The sequence below is a fragment of the Stenella coeruleoalba genome (genome assembly GCF_951394435.1).
Source record: "Stenella coeruleoalba genome assembly, chromosome: 2".
Lineage (NCBI taxonomy): Eukaryota > Metazoa > Chordata > Mammalia > Artiodactyla > Delphinidae > Stenella > Stenella coeruleoalba.
In genome coordinates this window covers 7,513,949-7,535,955 of record NC_137147.1, presented here as the reverse complement: position 1 = coordinate 7,535,955, position 22,007 = coordinate 7,513,949, and positions in this window count along the sequence as shown.

Genomic DNA, 22,007 nt, shown 5'->3' with positions numbered 1-22,007 from the left:
AGGCAGGAACTGGAGTTGTTCAGGGCCCCCTTCCTTCCTCTTCCCACATCCAAGCAGCCTGCCTATGTGTCAGGCACTGTTCTCTGCATTTCACCTGCATTTACTCATCCCAACAGCTTTATGAGGTGGGGAGAGGAAGGTGCAACATGCTGGTGGTCACCCATCTAGCCAGCGATGGAGCTGGGCTTTGAAGCTGGGGTCTACATGCTTAACTGCTGGGTTACACTGCCTCCTGGGCTGGCCTGCCTGCACCCCTCCAGTTGCCCCCTTCTCTTCCTTGTGCTCATTTTGCAGCTCCCACACCAGCCCGGACACCCAGAATCTTTCAAATGCTTCTTTGCCTCCTCTTTGAGACATGGCAGTGGGAAGATTGAAGAAAAATCTTAGAGGTCTTCAGAAAGCTTAGGATGGCTCCTCCCCACACTCTCAGATCTCATGACAAACAAAAAATAAATACGTAAAAGAAGGGTAAGGCATGTCAGGAAGTCCTGATTTATTCTCAGAGTTTTATTCTGATGACTTTGGAGGCTGATATCAAGTATAAACTTCTTAAACAATTTTCCGTCATTTTGCGGGGTGCTCCTGTTTACTTGATACCTCAGTGCCTACACTAGTTGCCTGTTGGGGATACAGTTGTAGGAAGAGGGAGCTTATATTTTCCCCCTGAGAAATCACGGTGTGGCACAGTCATGGGAAATATTCCCGTTTCCATGGTGTGAAGGCTGCTTCAGCTGATGGAGAGAGCTCCCTATGTGGGTCTATGTTAGGTGGGTCAGAAATTTGGGGGCAAATACCCAGAAATGGAAGAGAGGGGCTTTTCTGTACTCAGAACTTCTAGAAAACTTTTGGGATCCATATAAGATGTCTAGCATTCTGCTGCATTTACCCAGGAGTTATTAAGAGTTTGAAGTCATTGAGCGTGGGATGCTCGGCAGTGAAAGGATGTCTGGAACTATCTGTTCACTCCAGGTCAATCTTATTTTGCAGATGGGAAACAACGGCGAAGATCACGGTCTTCTCACACAAACGGGTGAGAAGCGAGGATGGACAGGGCTGCCCTGGGTCTTGCAGATGGGCTGTGCACGGCACTAGGGGTCCACAGGGAAAACGAGTAAGCCTCGCTGTTGTCAGGCTGAGAGGTGCTTGCAAGGCGCCCAGGCACTTTGCAAATCTGCTGCACGCTGGGATGTCGGGGCCACTGTGGTGCCTTTGTCTCCTCCCGGGCAGAGCGAATCCCTCTCTCCCTGCAGGCATTGTGCTGTCCGGTGCACAAAGGGAGGTGATTATTAGTCTGACTCGGGCAAGGACAGGGATGAAGCATGACCCACTCCCACCTCAGCATCTCTCCCCACGATGGTTTGGCAGGAGAAGCTCAGGAGAGCTGCTAAGGAATTACAGGATAGAGAGTGCTTTGACCCTGGACCCAAGAAGTACAAGGTTCCACATCTAAGAATATCCCACCCCAGCTGCTGAGTCCTAATTCCTGGGAGGAGAGACCATCGTGGTCTGAAAGCATTTTGGGGGGACACCCTTCTGCTCTTGCCTGTGGCAGTGCCCACACATTTGGAGAATTCAAGACGGAAAGACTTAAATTGGCCCCGACTTGGCCATCACGTGAAGAACTGAAGCCTCGAGAGAACAAATTCAAATCCACGAGGCTTATTTCCCTTCATTAGAGGAATGTCTTAAGCAAAAAGCATTCCCTTGTGCACACGTGTGCACGCGTGCGTGTGTGCCTGTGTGTACCTGGGGAGGGGAGGGGAGTGTGCATTCCCTTGTGCACACGTGTGCACGTGTGCCTGTGTGTCTGTGCGTACCTCCCCTTGTGCACACGGGAGGGAATGAATGGTTGAATTGTCGGCTTAATTGTTCTTGTTCTCAAAGTAACACTTACAAAAATGAATGGACCTTATTGTTGGAGCAGTTGTAGGTTTACAAACTGAGCAGGAAGCACAGAATTCCCACCCACGCCCTCTGTCCCCACCCCACGTTTCCTCATTGAAGATGGAAACAAAGCCAACTGTTCTTGTAGGACTTTTGATGCAAATGGACCACGACCAACACCCAGGATTTCTGGCTCTTCACTGAGGTGCAGTAGCAAACCCCCCAGCCTGAGAGCACATGCTGCTGATTTGCCCGGTCATTTCTTCCTGTCTTGGACGAGTGTGTGTTCACTTGAGCTTCGTCCCCCCCAAGGTGTGGTTGGTGGGCACTGGGGGTGAACCCCAGTCCCTGCCCTCACCTGGCTCCCAGGCAAGTCCAGGATACACCCACTTAGGAGCAGGGCGAGAAACTTCGTGGAGAAGGCAGTGTCTAAGATGAGACATTCAAGAGAAATAAAAGAGGCAGGATTTGCAGGGCTCTGTGACCGTTGGGATGTGTGGGACATGGAGAGAATCCCCAAAAACAAGACCTTGGACAACTAGGTAGGTGGTGCTATTCATGAGGTCAGGTGGCAGGGAGCAGGCCTGAGGGAAGGGATGCACTTCAGCTGCCTCTTAGGGCTGTGGGTACCAGAGGCATTTGGCACCTGTGTTTGAGGTCAGCAGGGGGTCTTTATTCAGGTTTCAGTTTGGAAGATGTTATGGGATAAATGGCCAGTAGAAACAGGTAGGCCCCCAGGCTGTGTGTGTTGAGTAGAATGAGAGCAGCGTGGGTGAGGCTGGACTATGAGGGTCACCAACATATAAGGGCTGGGAGATGATGGGGATAAGTGTGTGCACCTTGGGGTCTGCAGTGTTGGGGGTGAAGTGATGGTGCAGAGGCCACATGGTAGGTTCCAGTAGTTCCAGAAGAGCCTCAGGAAGGGTGAAGGGGAACTAAGGCAGAAGAGTGGAGACAGCAGGTTCTGACCCAGCCAGGAAAGGCCACGATCCGTCAGCTTCAGTTGTGGGCAGTGATGGCCAGCAAATTGCCCAGGGACGGAACCACATGGAGTGTCCTCAGGGGATGCACTGGCCAAGGACTAGCCTGAGCCCCTCTTCATTTCCCCAGATGTGATTTGGAGGAGAGGAATGAGGAGAGGAGGCCCGGCATAGGAAGGGAGGCCGAATTATACCTGTAAGAACTGATTCATAGTTGTGCAGTGCCCACCTTGTGCTTCTGAGCCGTGTGGCTCAGAATTAAATAAATAAGTAAAAAGTAAATGCTGGTTACGCACCTGAGTGTGAAGCCTTCGGCAGCACTTGTCCGTTTGTTGATAGGTGGACTGCCTCACTCACTGGCACATAAGCTTCATTGAAATGGGTGTATCTCCTGCTGCTTTATCACGAGCACCCACCACAGTGCTGGACCTGCGGGGTGCACAGCGATTGCAGAATGAGTAAGCATCTGTGGTAGAGAGCTAGCCAGGTTCTGCTTGCAGATTTCTTTCCTTTCCTGGGGAATTCCATCCCCCAGGATAATAGCCCTTTTCTTTTGCAAATGGTTCTGAATGTGACAGAGTTCACCTTTTTTGAGCTCTGATTGGACCTATGGTGACTCTCCTCTGGTTTGGTTCACTGGAACAATCATGGAAAATTCTAGTCTTCCTCCTGGGGTCTCTCCAGCTCTCAGATTCATCCCTTAAATCCTTCCTCAGCGTGACTCACTCATCAGAGTCAGGACAAAGCCCCCGAAGACGAAATTCCCGGATGTGGTTCTGAAAGGGGTGTTTGCCTTCCTTCCTGGGCTCACCCCAGCCCTGAGTCTCCCAAATGCTGAACTGGGGGACGGGGAAGCATGAGACAACATTCCATGGAAAGCAATGTGAGGAGTGAGCTAAGGGTTTGGAGGCTAACCATGCTGACGACACGGAACAGAATGATTCTCCAATGGAAGAACCACTGTCTCTTAATGAAGAAGTTTTGTGTTTGAAGGTGGACTGGTCTGGCCACAAAGCAAAACTTGCATTCACTCCCTCCTCTCAAAAAGCCAGGATGGGTTTCCGAGAAGTCTGATGGATGCCAGCACCAACCTCACTGCTCAGTGGACCTCTGCAGTTTTTACTGAACACCTACTTTCTGCCCAGCAGGTGCTTCACACTAAGAGGGATGGACAAACAGTCATGGGTCCTACCCCCAGAGAATCTACAAATCTGCTTGGTGTGAGTCTAAATAACTGGTGACTTTGGCTAAAATACTGTAGGAAGAGCTGTGTGACACCAGAACCCGCTCCTGACTCTTTCCACCACCTTGTTTTCATCCATCCCCTCTGTAATCATCGGATGCCCTTGGCATACCCGACTTCCTCTTTCCTAGAAGGCCTACTCAGCCCTCTGTTCACACCCACATCACGTCTTCCTCACCTTTGTGTCTCCAGTACCCAGTACACTTAGCATCCCTACCAGGTGCTCAGGAAATGTCTGGGGAAGGAACCAGCTTGAGGAAGAGAGAGCCAGGGCTGGGGGCCCATGGCAAAGAAGAAAGATGCAGAGGCACTGTCTTCTTGTCTTTAAACCTATCAGGAGGCTTGAGAACACATTAGGTCTCAATATACACTTTCTGGAAAATCACAGGAATCATGGGAAACTCCAGCACAGCCAGCAACTCATTTTCATCACGGCACGTTCCCTCCTCCAAAACATAGGGGATTTTGATTCCAAGTTGTCATCTTCCTTCTCCAAGCCTGGGTTTGAAGCAGCTCCTTGGGAATTGTGTTGGAGGAGGCCTTGTGTTGCCGAGAATCTCGCCGGGCAGGTTGGAAGCCATCCTTTCTCAGCTGCCTGCTCATGGAATATGGCTGGGGCTTCCCCAGCCTTTGTGTCTGCTGTGGAATCTGACAGTTGAACTTGCTTTTTGGCTGAGTTCACCATGGCTGTCACCCAGGCAGGCCCATCTCGTGACCAGGGGTGACAGAGAGCAGAGGGACATTAAGGCTGGGGGGCGCTGTCTTCTGTACATAGAACATGGCCATGCCTCCACTTGCGGTGCCCAGACTTGATTCAATGCAGGTGGACCCCAGTGGCTTGAAATCTACACTGGCTCGTCACTCAATTGACAATAGAAGGAATTGATAAATTGGCACCCCCCAAAATTGTCACTGCTTAAAATAAGCACAAACCATTCGACATACCTTGAATTGAAAGCGTTGTTGGTTACACACTAACAGCATCCTTAGCAGGCACCAGACGTGTGTGTGTGTGTGCGTGTGTGTGCGTGTGTGTGGGTGGTGGTGGCGGTGAATGTGTGTGCACTCATCTGACTCCCGTTCTTTGTGTAGCGTTGGACCCAATCAGACACCTCTTTTACTTTTTTTCCTTTAATTTTCTGGCCAGTTACTGTTCATAACTCTCTCAGAAAAATATGGATGTATTCATTGAAACCCTAAATTACCCAAGAAGGGAAGGTATGAGGTTAGGTTATGGTGGGAGTGGGCATTGCCCATGGGGGGCAGGCACTCCCTGGGTGACCAGTTGTCTGTGGTGTGTGGCATACGGAGGGCTTTGAATAACCAGCCTGCTGAAAGAATGAATGACAACGGAGGACAAAATACATACTCAAAATTCTATACCCTCTACTGACTATTCTCAGTTTGGAATGCAGTCTTCTCGTCTGTTGTGTTGAATTTTGCATTCTGTTTTCCTTTCGACATTATATCATAAAACTTTTTCCCCAACTTTACATTCTAGAAGTCTTTACGTAGACCTTGGTAACATGATAATTATTATTATTGGTGACAATGTAATATTTTGTGATGGGGGAAGTGACGTATTTAGGCAAATATTTCTGAATTTGGCAGGATTTAGGATCTTTCCAGTTCTCAGCGGTAGCCAGATCTAAAATGAACAGCCTTGTGCCTATAGCTTTTTCTTGTAGTAGAACTTATCACTTTGAAAGGTTTTCATTTTTTCAGGGGTGGAATTAAGCTTTGCCGCATTTTGCCAAACTCCCTTCCAAAAGGGCGTTTCCAACTGACCTTGACACCAGTCACCTCCACCATATCTTACCCACATGAAGCATCATTAAATGTTCTACTATTAGATTGTGATGGTGGTGGCACAAATTTGTAAATAAATTAAAAACTGTTGAATTGTAGACTTACAACAGGTGAATTTTATGCTTTGGAAATTATACCTCAATCAAGCTATGGGTAAAAATAGTTATAGAAAAAAAAATAATGTCTGTCTTAAGTGCCTACACCTGTGGAAATATTTTAGACTTGTCTGTCTCCACCATCCAACTTGACCTTTGGTTGGAATGTCCCTGCAGAGGGTGGGTACAAGAGTGCAGCCGGGTCCCAGAGACAGCGGAGCCAGGAGGGCTGGGCCTTCATTCAGTGGTTCCACTGATGAACGTTGGGTATTTGCTGTGTGTCAGGCAGAGTTCTAGGCACTTGAGATACATAAGTGAACAAAAGAGACCATGATCTCTGCCTTTGAAGTGTTTATAATCCAGTGAACAAATAACCAATTGTCCTCAACAATGTCCATTCTTCCCAACTAGATGTGTAAGCCCCTTCGAAGCAGGGGTAGAGATCCAAGCCTCTCCTTCTGGCCTCCATGGATTCATGTATAAGGCCCTCCTTTCCAGATGTCTATGGCTGCCTCATAAAATACCCCACAACCATAATGGAAAAGAACATTAAAAAAAAGAATGTATATGTATAACTGAATCACTTTGCAGTAGACCATAAATTAACACAACGTTATAAGTTAACTCTATTTCAATAAAAAACCCAACAACAACTAAACAACTGTTTGATTTTATCTCACGGTTCTGTGGGTCAGAAATGTGGTCAGGGCTCAGCTGGGCAATTGGTCTGCTCCATGAGGTGTTGGCGGGGTCCCCTGGTGGTACTCAGCTGGTGCACAGGCTGGTTTGGTGGGTTTAAGGTATCTGCTCCTTCGATGAGAGGGCCTGGAGGACTGAGCTCAGCTAGACCCTTGGCCCTCTCCACGTGGTCTTTACTTGTCACTCGGCAGCGCTGGGTCCAGGAGGAAAAGTGGAAGCCGCTAGGCTGGTAAGTCCTGGGCTCAGCATCACTTCTGCCATATTCGATTGGTCCAAGCCATCAAGAGCCTTCTCTGATTCAAGGGGAGTGGACATAAACCCACCTGTCCACAGTAGGAATGACCGAGACATTGCCACCATCTTCAATCCACCACTGACTGGGTTTGGTATTTTAATTTTCTTGGCTTTTCTTCAGTATCAGGAACGATGATCTGGAATTTGATTTGGGGACTTTTCATCTCTGTGAAGACCCTCCCTGACTCAGCTTAAGCCACAGTTCCAAAGTATATAAAGTAAAAATTAAACATCTTCCTTGAACCCTTTCTCTGTACCTTTCTACACTTTTCCCACCACGAATCCCTGTGAACTCTGTGTATCCTTCCAGGTAGTTCAGGGCTCACGCAGCACTCACCAGGGAATATATATGTTTATACTTTAAAACAAATATCATGATGCTATGCATACCATTCTGTAACTTGCGTTTTTCCACTTAATGATGTATCAAGGTCTAAAATGAACTTCAAAAAGTATATTGTTTGCGAAGACTTACACAATGAACACAGTGCCTGGATTAACCCTGACATCGGGGTACTTCGGAGCAGGGTGGGTTTGGTGGAGGTCATTTGCACTTCTGGACTCGTGAGACTTTCCAATCAGACTAGCCGCGGGACTCGCGAGTCTCGCTGAAACTTCCGATGATTCAAGAGGTGTGCTTTTCATTAGGTGTGGAATTCATGGCTTCTTAGGCAAACTCACCCAGCGTGTCAATGGGGAGTCATAAAATCCACGCTCAGATCCTGACCATTTATTAGCCATGTGTCCTCGGTCGTGTTTGTTTCTCTCTTTTTGCTTCTCAGTGTTCTCATCTGCAAAATGAGGCTAAGAGCCCTTCCCCTGCATTCCTCTGAGGGTTTTGAGGGAGAATCATAAAAGACAAATGCAGGTGAAGTCGGTCTATGAATTGTAACTGCTGGGTTCGTGTTTGCTGAGTCTCTCTCTCGCTCAAAGCACTGTGTGAGCTGGTGACAGACACTGGGGTGTCTACAAAGGATGTGCAAAAGGTCCTTCTGATGCAAACAGGTCAGAACAAATGAAACATTCAAAAAAGTCATAAAAGTGTGTGTGTGTCCAAAGAGAACTGAAAAAAAAGAAAAACACGTGAAATGCTATCCGTTGTTTTAGGTGACTATAGGGTAGTGATAATAATATATCCACAACAGCTACAATTTATGGATGTCTTATTCAGGGCTGGCCCTATAGTTTACTGCTAAACCTCACAGCAATCCTACTAGGCAAAAGGCTTTTATGCCCACTTTCCTGATGAGAACACTGAGGCTCAGAGAAGTGGACTGTCATGCTGAGGGCCACTGAGCGTGGTCCTTCGGATTTCCCAGAACTTGAGTGTTTCACTGTATCTGCTGTCAGAGGCTCAAAGACTTCCAAGTTATCTGTCTCCACTGCCTATTTATACCCCATGAGAGCAACAGGGAGAAAGAGAGAGCATTTCTCAAGAAAGAGCAGCTTGAATAGACACTACCAAGCATTTGTGCCTCGTGTTGGAAGAGAACATCTCTACACCTCACTCTGCTTTGCAAAAGCCATAGTGAGCTTGATGCTGGGTTTACAGGCCTGTGGCTGGTCTCTATTCTCACTCCTGCATTCCCTGAGAAGTCAGATGGGGCTGCAGAAGGCTGGCAGGTGTTGGCACCTGTCTGTCTAAGCCTTAGCTTTTTCCTCAGGTGCTGCCTTTGGCATCTTCAAGGAGCCTGCAGGTTCCTTCAGGTCTGGGGACATGGCTGGGGTTTCTGCCACATGGGTCCTTCCCCATCCCCTCCCTCCTCCAGAGCTGTTGTGATAACTTCTACACAGTGGGTGTCCTGAACCCCTGCCCTGACAGGCCTTGAATTTGGGCAGAGGGCCTGGAAGCCGGGGCTGAGTTCAGGTGAGATGGGATTCACCCAGACACCAGCCACCAGAAATGAGCCCAGGCAGGATCCTGTCTCCCATGGGGATAGAGAATGGAACTCTGAAGCCAGACAGACCTGTTTCAGGTTTACTCGCTTGGTGACCTTGAACAGGTACTGACCCTTCCTAAGCCTCAATGCAGACTGCTACTGGGGGGATTAAAGATCGTGCCAGTAAAGGAAAGAAAGAAATGTCTCTGTGTCTGGCCCCAAGGTGTGTGATAAGCCAGAGAGGGAGCGCCCAGAGCATCAATTTGAGGGAGCCGGGCAGAGGCTCAGAGTGGGAACCAAGCGCGGGGTCAGGGATTATGGTGCCAGACCAGCACTCTCTCCAATCCCTCTCCCACAGAGTAGTAGCGGAAGTAATCTTAAAAACCTCCGGGTAATAACAGCAGTGCGATACCGTGATTTACAGGAAAAAAATACATATCTGGTCACTGAGATAAGCAAACGTATATGAGAAATATATATTTAATCTTCATCCACAGTTTCTGACTCACAGCTTCTAAAACCCTTGGAATTTCCTGAGCGAGGGATTATTTGCTCTTTTGTCCTCCATGCCTGAACTCTTTAGGGAAGGTAGCTTTCAGATCCCACCCGAGGATGGGAGCTGGTTGCCAGGAGAAGCAACCAGGTGATTTGAGGGATGGAATTTCAGTTTCCCCAACTACCCCTGACGTCCAGGGAGGAGAAGAGGGGCTGGAGGTGGAATCAATCACCAAAGGCCAATGATTTAATGAATCGTGATTATGTAAAGAAAACTCCATAAAAACCCAAAAGGATGGACTCAGAGAGCTTCTGAGTTGGCGAACATGTGGAGATTGGGGACTGGGGTCTGGGAGAGAGAGCGTGGGAGTTCCGTGTGCTTTTCCCATACCTTGCCCTGTGCATCTCTTCATCTGGCTGTGGATTTGTATCCTTTAACATCCTGTATAATAAATCTGTAACCTAGTGAGTCAATGGGTTTTCCTGAGTTCTGTGGGCCTTTCCAGCGAATTAAATGAACCCAAGGAGAGGTAATCGTGGAACCTCTGATTTGCAGCCAGCCGATCAGAAGTACAGGTAAAATCTGTGTTTTCAACTGGTGTCTGAAGCGGAGGGCAGCCTTGTAGGACTGAGCCCTTTACCTGTGGAATCTAATTCTATCTGATTCTATTTCCGGGTAGGTAGCGTCAGAGTTGAGTTGAATTCTCATACACCCTGCTGGGGTCCAAGAATTGCTTGTTGGTGTGGACATACACACACACACACACACACACACACACACATGCACACACACATTAGAATTGGGGCCAGGAACCCTTTTTACCAATAGATAAGACATATTGAGTACATTGACTAGAAGGCAGGCTCTGTCTTAAGTTCTTCACGTGGGTTAAAACTATGAGGCACCTATAACTGAGAAACACCACGCATAGCTATTTGTTTTGTTTTGCACGGGGAAGAGGTGCTCCGAGGAGGCCTCTCTGGAGACATTCATTTAAGTGGGGTCTTGAATAAACTTGAGGGAGGAAAGGGGTTCAATATCTGGAGAAAGCCCTTTATTGACAAAGTGGTCGTGCAAAGGCCCTGAGGTGGGAGCATGCTCAGAACGGAAGAGACCTTGGAGACATTAAGTGATTCACTGTGGGAGGCTGAATAATGACCCCAAAGATGTCACATCCTGATCTCTGGAAACTGGAAAGGTTACTTAATATGTTAAAAGGGACATCGCAGACATGATTAAGTTAAGGCTCTCTAGATGGGGAGATGACTTGTGCCCTAAATGTAATCATAAGTGTCCTTACAGAGAGAGACTGAATGAGATTTTTTTAAAAATTGAAGTATAGTTGATGTACAATATTGTATAAACTTTAGGCATACAATATAGTGATTCACAATTTTTAAAGGTTATTTGTAGTTATTATAAAATATGTGTGATATTCCCCACATTGTACAATATATCTTTGTAGATTATTTTAAACCTAATAGTTTGTAACTCCCACTCCCCCATCCCCTATGTTGCCCCTCCCCCTTCCCGCTCCCCACTGGTAATCACTAGCTTGTTCTCTGTATCTGTAAGTCTGCTTCTTTTTTGTTATATTCACTAGTTTGTTGTATTTTTTAGATTCCACATGTAAGAGATATCATTTGTCTTTCTCTGTCTGACTGATTTCACTTAGCATAATACCCTCCAAGTCCATCCATGTCACTGAAAATGGCAAAATTTCATTCTTTTTATGGCTGAGTAATATTCCATTGTATATCTATATACCACGTCTTCGTTATCCATCCATCTGTTGATGAACACTTAGGTTGCTTCCATATTTTGGCAACTGCAAATAATACTACTATGAATATTGGGGTGCATGTATCTTTTTTAATTAGTGTTTTCGTTTTTGTGTTTGGATATATACGCAGCAGTGGAATTGCTGGGTCATACAGTAGTTCTATTTTCAGTTTTTTGAGAAACCTCCATACTGTTCTCCATAGTGGCTACACCAATGCACATTCCCACCAACCGTGTACGAGGGTTCCCTTTTCTCCGACAGAATGAGATTTGACACACAGGGGATAAGGAGATGTGAGGACAGATATAAGAGGTTGGAATAATGTGGGAAAGGGGTCACAATCAGAGAAATTTAGGCAGCTTTTAGAAACTAGGCAAGGAGACATATCTCCCCCAAGAGCCTTCAGAAGGAACCAGCCACCTTGACATTAGTGCCCAGGAACTGATTTTGGACTTATCTCCAGAACTTTAAGAGAATCAATTTGTGTTCCTCGAAGCCACCAGATCTGTGGGCATTTGTTACACTGGCCACAAGAAACTCATACACGTGCCCAAGACCACAGGGATGTTCAGAGTTTTTAATAGACTATTCTTAGCTCTCATCTCCCTGTCCCAGCTTTGGTGACTTCCTTGAGGAGAAGGCAGGCTCCCATTAGCTGGGAGGCCCTGATGTGACTTACAGGTGTTTACCTGCTGAAATACTTCCTCACTGTTTGCAAAATCGCTACTGCAGTGACTATCCCCGCTGCTCTGGATGCCCCCAAACCTCCCTCAGGACTGCCCTTAATTCATCCATTAAAGGGTTAATGCCTGAGCCAGTGGGGAGGGTATTGGATGGGGGGTGAGTGGGGGCTTGCAGACCAGCTGTAGCAGGTGGCAGGGGTTCATTGTGATGGTTCTGTGTCCTGCTCTACCGGTTGCTAAATATTTTGGAGTTTTGGATATCACCCCTGGGTTAAGGCATTTTCGGCTTCTTACTTTTCCCACCAAGCCCAGAGCAGAGGCAGAGTCAGTTTCCACCAGATCCCTCAGGGCCGGGCTGCTCTGTGCCCTGCCCTGAGCCAACGGACAAACGCCTGCTGACCCTAGAGATGGTTCCTGAGTCCTGAGTTGATTCGATGGTGTTAGTTTCAGCTCCCTTGAAAACAGGACACAGAATAATCCAATGCTTGCCAAGTAGGAGAAGGTCATGAAATAGGAAACAATGAAAAGTTTTGTGATCTTTTAGTTTTGAATGTTATAAACAGATTTTTAAAAAAGTCTATAAAAAGGCCCTCATCAAGAGGGTTTGCTACAAATCACGGGAAAACAAAACAAGAAATACTTTTAAATAAGCAAACAAATCCTTGCTTTTCTGGTTTTGGGGGTTGCTGCTTCCAGCGGCATCGAGTGGGTTTTGGCTGAATTCATTGCTCGAATGTGGACTGGGCTCTGACTGGTCCCGGGAACAGCGTCTTCAGTTTCTCCTTCCAGAAGTTTCCCATTTCTTCCTGGGGTCTGATCACTGAGGAGAAGAACTGTGAGGGTTAAGCACCCAGCGTCTGACACACAGTGGGGACTCCACATGGGTTTGATGAATGAATGAGTGAACTCCCACAACCATTCATCCACCCATTTATCCAACAAGTATTGACTGAGGGTCCACTTTGCTCTAGGCTACATGTCAGGGATGTCTGATACCCCCATTTTATAGCTAAGAAGCGCATGGAAGCATCTGGGCTGTGCTTGATTTGGGGAAGAGAATCTTTAATTAGTTTATTCCAGTTGTGCTCCATTTTCCCCAAATGTCCAAACACTGATTGTTTTCCTGGGGCTAGGAAGTGCAAATGACGACGGCACAGAGGGATGGCCCAAGGATGGACAAACACACAGAGTCTCTGTTGGAGGAACTTGTGGCAAATTGTATCCTTATTCTTTTCTTTTCTTTTTTTTTTTAATAGATCTTTATTGGAGTGTAATTGCTTCGCAATACTGTGTTAGGTTCTGTTGTACACCAGAGTGAATCAGCCATATGCACACATATGTCCCCATATCCCCTCCCTCTTGAGCCTCCCTCCCACCCTCCCTAGCCCAGCCCTCTAGGTCATTGCAAAGCACCGAGCTGATCTCCCTGTGCTATGCATCTTCTTCCCACTAGCTCTCTGTTTTACATTCGGTAGTGTGTATATGTCGATGCTACTCTCACTTCGCCCCAGCTTCCCCCTCCCACTCCGTGTCCTCAAGTCCATTCTCTACATCTATGTCTTTATTCCTGCCACCCTGTCACTGGGTTCATCAGTACCACTTTTTTTTTTTTTGGATTCCATATATATGCGTTAGCATACAGTGTTTGTTTTTCTCTTTCTGACTTACTTTATTCTGTATGACAGACTCTAGGTCCACCCACCTCATTACAAAGAACTCAATTTCATTTCATTTTATGGCTGAGTAATATTCCATTGTATACATGTGCCACATCTTCTTTATCCATTCATCTGTCGATGGACACTTAGGTTGGTTCCATGTCCTGGCTATTGTAAATAGTGCTGCAATCCCACTACTGGGCATATACCCTGAGAAAACCATAATTCAAAAAGAGACGTGTACCACAAGGCAAATTGTATCCTTATTCTTGAGACGTGATTACACTTCCTGTTGACGTCACGCGTGGCCACGTGGCCTGCGCTGGCCACTGACGTGGAGAATGGGAGTGTCCTGTGCCACTGCTAGGAAGGGGCCATAGGAGCCAAGCTGTGCTCTTTCCCCACTGTCACAGCCCCACCTATCCCGGCTGGTGGCTGTTGCTTCAGCTCAGGCTGCAATGAATCTCTGTTGTTGTAAACCACCAGGATTTAGGTTTCTTTGTTACTGCGTATACTTACCTTAAGCTGACCAATACAGAGGAGGTAGCATCTGAACCAGGCACTGAAGAATAGATGATGGTTTTCCAGGCACTGGGAATGGGACGAACAAGGGCATGGAGGCCAGACAAGAAGAACACACATCTTAGTTAGGGTGTAAGCTCACTGTCTGTTAGTGGAGACCCAATGTAGAGATTTATCTCTTTCCCAGGCTGGGCAACATCATTCCAGGGCTGGCAAGGTGGCTGTGTGGTGCAGGGACCTCTGGACCTTCTGTTTTGTTTCTCTGCTCTCTGTTGGCCTGCTCACATCTCTACACTCCAGCCAGTAGGAAAGGGCAGGGGACAAACTCCTTTCTCCTCAAGGCAGGACCTAGGGTTGCATGTATCACTTCCATTCCTATTTGTCCTGGATGTAGTCACATGGCCACTCCTCGCTGCAAGGGAAGCTGGGAAGTGTGGTCTTTATACTGAGAGCATGTACTTCTCCATGAAGGCAAGGAGAGTCACATTGAGGGATAAATCTGCCACAGTGCAGCTGAGGACTGGGAAATAGTTCCCTGTTAAGTTACAGGACCCATGATATGGTCAGAGAGTGCTACAGCTTAAATCCTATGTTCACTGGGATGGACAAATATTTTTTGATCAACACATATTTAATGGGTATTTCTATGTGCCAGAAACTCAGAACCCATATTCACCAGTGGCCGATGCCCCCTTTTCAAGTTGGGCTAGATTTTGTTTCCTCTCCCCTTCTTTCCGATTGGAACATACACATCTTTCTCTATAGCTCATCTCCTCAATTTTCAACTCACAGTCCTGTAATAGAAATGTTTTTTTACCTCAGTGCCAAAGTGATTTTTCTAAATGGACAAATGCACCTCTAAGTGTAAGTTCTCTGTCTTCCCTTTGCCTCTTCAGACCCCCCGTCACCCCTTATCCCCTGCTCAGAGCCTTGGGAGCCAACCCGTGTGAACTGCATTGAGAATTTCATCAAGGGCTTCCATTCCCTCTGGTCTTGGTGGGGTCTGGCCAGTGGGAGCCCCTCTGGCTCCCTCCCGGGTGTGGTGGGCTTGCTGTGCTCTCTGAAGGTCACAGATTATGGGTGGCCTTGCTCATGTTCTCTCTGCCTCAAGTTCCAGAAGTGCACCCTCCACCAGCCTTCAAAAATCGCTCCCTGCGTCCGAGCCCAGAGGCTGCCACGTACTTATTGGCCTTTCTGCCCACACTTTTCTAAGGAGCCTCTTGACCAGATTCTTTTCAGATAAATCCATCTAAGTGTCCACCTGTTTCCCGCCATGACCAGGATGATACCAAACCCTTCCAGTGGCTCAGGACAGAGTGTTAGTTCCTTTCTAAAGCCTCCCAGGCTCATAGGGGTTTAATCCCTGTCTGTTCCTCTAGCATCATCCCTTGTCATCCTGCCCCCATAACTTCATTCATTCATTCACCCTGCAAATATTTAGTGAACCCCAACTGTGTGCCTGACGCTGTTCTAGGACCGAGGATCCGACAGTGACAAAGTCAGGCAAGGTCTCCGCATTCTGGGGTCCCGCATCCCAGCCCCCGACCACTCGGATCTATGTTTCCAGGTGCTGCGCTGTCTTGCCTCCCCTCCCCCTCCACTGTCTCACCTTTGGCTGGATACGCTCTGACTCTCCAATGGTAACCCCTCTCCCCCTCCACGAAGCCACCCAGCTCTCTGCGGGAAGGGCCCCTTTCTCTCCCTGGAGCTCCACAGAGCCCCGTGCTGATGCTTCAGAGCCCTTGCTCTCTCTTGTATGCTAATTGGCTTATGCATCTCTTTGACCCCAAACTGTGAGCTCCTGATGGGCAAGAGGCATCTGGGGCTTCTCTGAGACCCTGTGCCTGCAGGACCCGGCGTCTAGCAAATGCTCTGTGGAGATTCGTGGAATCAGTTGAACGAAATGTTACTTCTCTGAATGTATCAAGGGCATTTGCTGAGCCTCACTGTGGCCGCTTGAGGAGGGCAGGGCAAGGCTTCCACCCTTGTTTCTAGGAGGGAACACAGCGGTCAAGGCCAGGGGAATTACTCCCCTGGTTCACCTGCCTGCTAAGAGGCAGATCAGAGGCACAAATTCAGGGATCTGAGAAAACAAATGCTGAGCGTCTGGCTCCATCCTCCCAGCAGAGGCCTACTGACTTGGGTGCAATACACACGAAGGCAGGTTTGTAATCTACGGGGATTAAAATAAATGTATTTACTTCTTTAAAGATTTCAAGAGCAATCCTGGGAAGCCTAAAATATAGGAAAATATAGGAATGGGTAGTGTATCAGCTTCCTAGGGCTGCTGTAACAAATTGCCCCAAACTGAGTGGCTTAGACAACAGCAGTGTATCGTCCCACAGGTCTGGAGGCCAGAAGCCTGAGATCAAGTCCCTCTGATGGCTCTAGGGGAGGACGTGCTCCAGGCTTCCCCCCTCCACCCAGCTTCTGGTAGTTTCCTGGCTTGTGTCAGTTTACCTTGGATCTTCACGTGGTGTTCTCCCTGTGTCCCTGTCTGTGTCCAAATTGCTCCCTTTTGTAAGGACACCACTCACATCGGATGAGGGCCCACCATACTCCAGAATGGCTCAACCAAACCTAACTAAGTACATTTGCAGCCACCCTATTTCCAAATGTCACTTCTGAGGTTCTGGGGCTTAGGACTTCAACACGTGAATTTGTAGGGGACACAATTTTACCCATAACATAGAGTCAGAGGCATAATAGAAGAAGCTTCCTTTGCTCCCTTGTGGGCTTTGTCCTCTTCTAGCCAGCCCCTGTATGAAACAATTGCTATCAACGTCAGATTTTTCTATGCTTCTCCAAACCTAGACCATATAGCCACACATACTCATATATTATGAGAAACAAAATTAAAAAAAAGATACATCTAAAAACATGGAAAAAAAAGAGAGAAACCCTTTAAAATACAAAGCCTCCTTGTCAATATTTAAATCTTTATTTTGTTTCTTTGTGGATTTCTTTCCTGGTCCGTGAGACAAGGGTACCTCTGCTCTGGAGGGACTCAGAAGCAAGGGGCTAGACTGTGAGACACACTGTGTGCAGAGCTCTGGACACACTGGTCCTTTCCAGCCCCTCCGACGCTCATTAAAATCTGTTAATTCTCATCCACGCAGAGAGGGGAGGCTGCCAGCCTCACGTCTCCGATTTTGCAAAGCCTTGAGTTCTACGGCACGGTCAGTCCTGGCTTCTGCTGCTGCGAGGTGGGCTTTGGGAGGGAGTGGCAGGTGGAGGTTACTGTCCTGATCTGGTCCTACCATGGAGATGGGAGAGGGCCGGACTCTGAGAGGATAGCGGAGTGAAAATGATCGCCTGTCGCTGGGCTATCTCCTAGACGTTACTTTCGAGAGGCAAACAACAGCAGAGCGAAGCCGTACATATGTTAAATTCACATCAGTAATAAAGATTAAGTAGAAGTTAATAGCATCCCAGTCATGCTTGTGGAGGTAATCTCCTTTCTGAAAATTCAAAATTAGATTTGGAGGATCGAAGCAAACAGGGGGTGAGACTTTGGCGTAATATTTTAATCAAATTGTCATGAGTGAGTGGATACAATTAAGAATTCTGTCAGTCACAGTGCTGAGGCCCTTTTGTTCGTCAGTGGTGGGAGGGGCAGGCAGGGCCAATGTGGGGAGAGATTAAACTTGACCTTTCCCAGGCTCTTCACTTTTGACCCCCTGGATGGGTTTTGCCTGTCAGATGGATGGCCGGTTTTTTAAAAAAGGTATGTGTGTGCACATGGGTACACGCGTGCCCGTGTGTGTGTATGCATGCACTTGTATTTGTGCGTGCTGGTGTGTGTGTGCACCTCTGTGAGCATGGGAGTGCACGTGTGTATGTGTGGGGTGTGCAAGGGTGCACACAGACGTGTGATACACATGTGTATGTGGGTACGTGCGTACACACGTGTGCATATGCATATGTGTGCATGTGAGAGAAGGAGAGAGTGTGTGTGTGTGTGTGTGTGTGTGTGTGTGTGTGTGTGTGTGTGTGTCCGTGCCAGGCAGTGAGAAAGCAGGGACTGGGGGCAAACAAAGGATTTGTGCTGTCCCACCAGTGACGAAACCTGGTCATAAGTATGCCTTTCAATCTTCTTTCCCCCCCACTTTTTTTTTGCGGCCAAATACAAGCATCTTGCATGTGAGTATCTGTGTGTACAGGATACGTCCACATGAGTACCTGGGGATAGCTCAACGCCTATATACACATGCATATTAACATGGGCCAAGTCCGCTGCGAAGGATAAGGCAATGGATGTGAACGCATGAGTGAATGACGGCCTGCATTGCTGTCTTTGACATTAATGCCGTTCTGCACAGCCAGTTTAACTCCTGAATCAAGGTGCACCGTCCACGCTCTCTTCTCTCAAGGGTTTGCAGTTTTCAAAACCTGCTTTGCAGAGCCCCATGAATGATGCTGGAGACGCTGGGAGAAACTGACTCTTCCTACTTCTCTCCCATCACCTTCCTCTCCCCCGCGTAACACTGATTTATTTTTAATTTTGATCCGTGGGTGGCGGAGGGGTGGTTGGGAAAGACGCCGGCAAAAATAGCTTTCTTTTTCCTTCTGCCACGACCGTCTGCCATGTAGGTGTATCTTATTTATCAGTGATTATAAATCAATAAGGAGAAGGCAGAAAAGCCAGCCAGCCAGGCTTCCCAAGCCGCTAGAGTTACAGACGTCAACATGTATGAATGCAACGTGTCTGATGCAGAATTTATGATTTTAAGCAGAGTCAAGTAGATTCGAGGTTTAAAAAAAAAATTTAAAAAAGATTTCCTTCAAGGTTGCAGCGGCTGCTCTATGCTCTATCTCCCATCTTTAAACCCCGGGTTTGGGAAATAGACAAACGCCTTCCACCTAGGAGGACAATGTGTAATCAGCATCCTGGTGGTTTATTTCACCTTTTGTTGTAGAAGAGAAGAAAGTCGGGTGTAACTTAAGCTACTCCCTCCACTTGGGTGAGCATTTGGAGGCCGAAGGACCTAATTATTTTTAACACCGCCTTTTACTGTATTTGCCTGGGGAATTATTTCAAATCAACTGACAGACCTATTGTGCTTGTGACATCACAGCAACGGGCTTTTTTACACCGAAAACAAGCCTTCTGTTAATTCAGCAGTAACACACCCCGCGCGCAAAAATTGCATTAGCAACGTCTAACCCGAGTGTCGAACACATTCGGAAATAAATACTATCGCACTACAGGGGTTGAGAGGGAATATGCATCAAAATGCCTGGCGTTTAATTTATTCCCCCCTTCGTCGGGAATTTAGCCAGTGAAATATAGCTGCCAGTGTCCCGGGCCTGCGCGCGCGCGCTCCTGCAATATGCTCTCGATCAATCAGATTTGCATAACTAAACTGTCTGCGCGCCCGCTCGGCTGCCCAGGTGCAAGGCCATTTGCATATAGAACAGTGAGGAGGTCCCAGGAGTCACTTCAGACCGAGCGACTGCTGAGCCCGCAGTCCACACAGCCCAGGAAATGAAATTGGAATGACAAAAAAATGGGAGTGCTCGCCAGGAAGGGTGAAATATATGCCGGCGTGTTGCAAAGGTTATGTAGAGATTACAGGGCGGAGGCTTCCAGATGCAGAAAGACCCCCCCCCCCAGAGTCCAGGGGGCTGCACCCACGGGGGTGAGGCCATGGGGGTCCCATTACCTACGGGTGTCCCCTTGAACCTGTGGAGCTATTGAAGGTTTTCCTGGGTCTTTCCCTACATGTAAGGACTTCCCAGCCCTGATCCCTTTGTAAGACAGGATTTCCAAATGGATAAGAGGTGTCCAACACAGAGCAGGGGCTTGTCACACTTCTTGGGCACCCAGAATTAACTGCTTTATAAGTACCAGGTCCCCGCTGAGTCCAGGCGGGTCATCCTCACCCAGCCTTACCCCAGCCCTGTAAGGTGGGGCTGTCATCATCCACGTTTGCCCAGACCTCCAATCACACGTCAAAGTTCACCAGGACACTGCTCGCGACTCTCAGAAGTCCAGAGAGGGCAAGCCAGTTGTTTCAAGTCATCCAGCATGTCAGAGATGAACCAGCACCTGGGTTTCTGGAGTCCCAGCTGAGGATGAGGTCTGCTGGGCCAGGTGCCTGCAGATTTTTCTGTAAAGATCCAAAGAGTAGAAACATGAAGCAGGGCCTCATTAAGACTTCCACGGACCCTGAGCACCTTTGCCTTCTTGGGTCTCCTCCTCCATAAGGAAATATTAAACCTTACCCTTTACAACTGCATGGATATGGACATGAATATGGCCCAGGCTGGATTCATTATTTTTATATTTTTCTTCTGATTTTAAAATAGGTTAAAATTGAACGATTTCCATGGGCACCTGAGCGTCATGCGGGCCCCGGGCACTGGGCCTGCTGTGCTTCGTGGAGTGGTGCCCCTGCTTTGCCACAGTGCAGAAACAGTTGTGGGCCATGCATAGTCGTGGGCGCACTGTGTCCAATGAAACCTTATTGATGGACACGGAAATAGACAGTTCCTATCATTTTCAGGTGTCACAAAATCTTCTTTGGGTTTCTTTTTCGCCCCTGTAAAAACCAGTCTCAGATCAAGGGCCCTAGGAAACAGTACAGCCCCCTGCCCAAGCCACGTAGGTTTCCTGGGCAAAAGACCTGTGAGGTCGGACAGGATAACAAGAGAAAAATCTCTCGAGAAATAACAATGTGGCTTTTCCTTTATTGATTAGGGACGGCCTGATTTTGAGGGAGCTGTTCCCTTGCCTGCCCTGCCCAGGGCTAATGATAAGGATGACTGCACTCCCGCACCTGCCCGGGATCCAAGGAGGCTTAGAACAATGACACCCTCCACACCCTCCACCGTCTCTGATTTCCCCATCCCACCCCATAGAAAATTGTCATGGAAGTTACGTCTTTGTCATTCTCATTTAATGAATATGAATAGGTCAGTGATTTAGGTAAAGGAAAGGACATTCTTTTGTACCTTTCCCCCTGGCGACTGTGTGTGTGTGTGTGTGTGTGTGTGTGTGTGTGTGTGTGTGTAGTGGGGATCAGGTCAATGTCCCTCTTGGTTTGAATGTCACTTGTTGTCAAGTTGGCATCCTATGTGGTTTCCATGGCAACAGCTTTTTGTGCCGGGGAGGGTCACGCACCTGTAATCTCTATGAAAAGGACAGCGAGAGGGTGTCCATTGGTTAGTGCTTTTGTCTCTCTTGATGGATTTGAGTTTAACCTTGAAACTGGGTGAATAAAGGGCAAAAAACATTTAACACAAACATGGTGTGGGCCACATCCAGAGCTAGGGAGCGCTTGCTCGCTGGGTGGGGGTGATCTGACCCGCTGCCGATAATCTGGGTGTCCGAGTGACAGCTAGCACTTTGAACCTGACACCTGGCTGCCTGCTGATCACCTGGGCTGGGTGGGGCATGAAGGGCAAGAAGCACCACCTGGAAATGGAGCCAGGAAAGCCATTTCCTCCTCCAGCCATGATTCTCACCTGGCTGTGCAGGAGCTCCCTGCCCTCGGGGGTCTCTGCTTGTTCCTTTACTTTGGGGACCTCCAATTCCTATGGTGGCTGAAGGTAGCTATTGGGTCAGACAGCAGATATGGCCTGTGTTCCAGCTTTGCACCCCAATCTCCACGGAGCCACGCGTCCATCCATTCAACAACGGTTGGCTGGGGGCCTGGTGGGGGGATGCTGGAAGCGCCAGGTGCAGAAAACAGAGCTGGTCCTTGTGCATGAGGGATTTACAGGCTGGTGACAGAGATTAGTGTGAAACAAACACTCAGTGAATATATAATGATCAGTCATGGTAAGTGCTAGTCAAGTTCAGCCAAAGCCTTACTGATGTGTGTCTGTGGCCAGACAGGGTGCAAGTTGCTGGGATCTCAGAGGTAACAAAGGCAGCGAGCCACGGCAAAGGGGGATGTGTGTGTGGGGGAGACTGTCCAGCCTTGGAGTAAAGGAAAGCACACCCACTCTTCCTCCAGGAGCCCCGTTTCTAAGG